At 36.5% G+C, this 744-nt stretch overlaps 1 non-coding gene across 1 annotated transcript; it reads left to right on the top strand.

The window, feature by feature from the left end:
* The first annotated feature begins 349 nt into the window (after positions 1–349).
* On the top strand, positions 350–421 carry trnat-agu. Its single transcript has one exon. It is a non-coding gene; the product is annotated as a tRNA-Thr (tRNA).
* Positions 422–744: the final 323 nt, after the last annotated feature.

Below are 744 nucleotides of genomic sequence, written 5' to 3'. Positions count from 1 at the left end.
TACATAGCCTACACTACAAAATCCAATCTGCGGTTTTTACTGTTTGCAAAACGGTTAATAATAGCATCTGGATCCATAACAATATCTCTGTGCTGGTGCATACTTTTTTTAATTTAAAAGTTTTTTAATGTAAAAGTGCATACTTTTTTTTTAATTTTTTTTTTTTTTTTTTTTTTTTAATTTTTTTTTGTTCTACGGCCAGGTCTAGGGGGGGCGATCGCCCCATTCGCCCCCCCCTAGATCCGCCCCTGATTAAATACACCCTAATGGTTGAGTATACAAGCGTGTCCGCAGTCGTTAAAGTATCGCCCTACCGTTGTGGTCATTTTTTGAAACCGAGTAAAACGTCGGCGCCATGGCTTAGTGGTAAAGCGCCTGTCTAGTAAACAGGAGATCCTGGGTTCGATCCCCAGTGGTGCCTTAATGGTTGAAATTTTTATATTGCTTTTCATAAACATTTATTGATGCTTAGACACTTTTACACGATTTTATCCTTGGCGTGTTTTCAACTATTTTCATATTGCTGCTGATTTTATTCTCTTAGGTTTTTGTAACTAACCTAATCTTCGTTACTGTATTTAAACAGGCAAATACTATTTCTGTCATGTTACTCTGAAACACCTTTACCCTGAGTGTTGTTTACTATACCTGCTGTTTAAACTGCTTTAATAGTTTCGTTGTGAAAAAACCAACAAATCTTTCTCCAGCTTTTGCTGCTAATTCCTCTTCTNGTTTTATTTACCT

This window comes from Ciona intestinalis, chromosome 1 (assembly GCF_000224145.3).
Source record: "Ciona intestinalis chromosome 1, KH, whole genome shotgun sequence".
NCBI classification, from domain to species: domain Eukaryota; kingdom Metazoa; phylum Chordata; class Ascidiacea; order Phlebobranchia; family Cionidae; genus Ciona; species Ciona intestinalis.
This window is presented reverse-complemented; position numbering and strand designations above follow the sequence as displayed.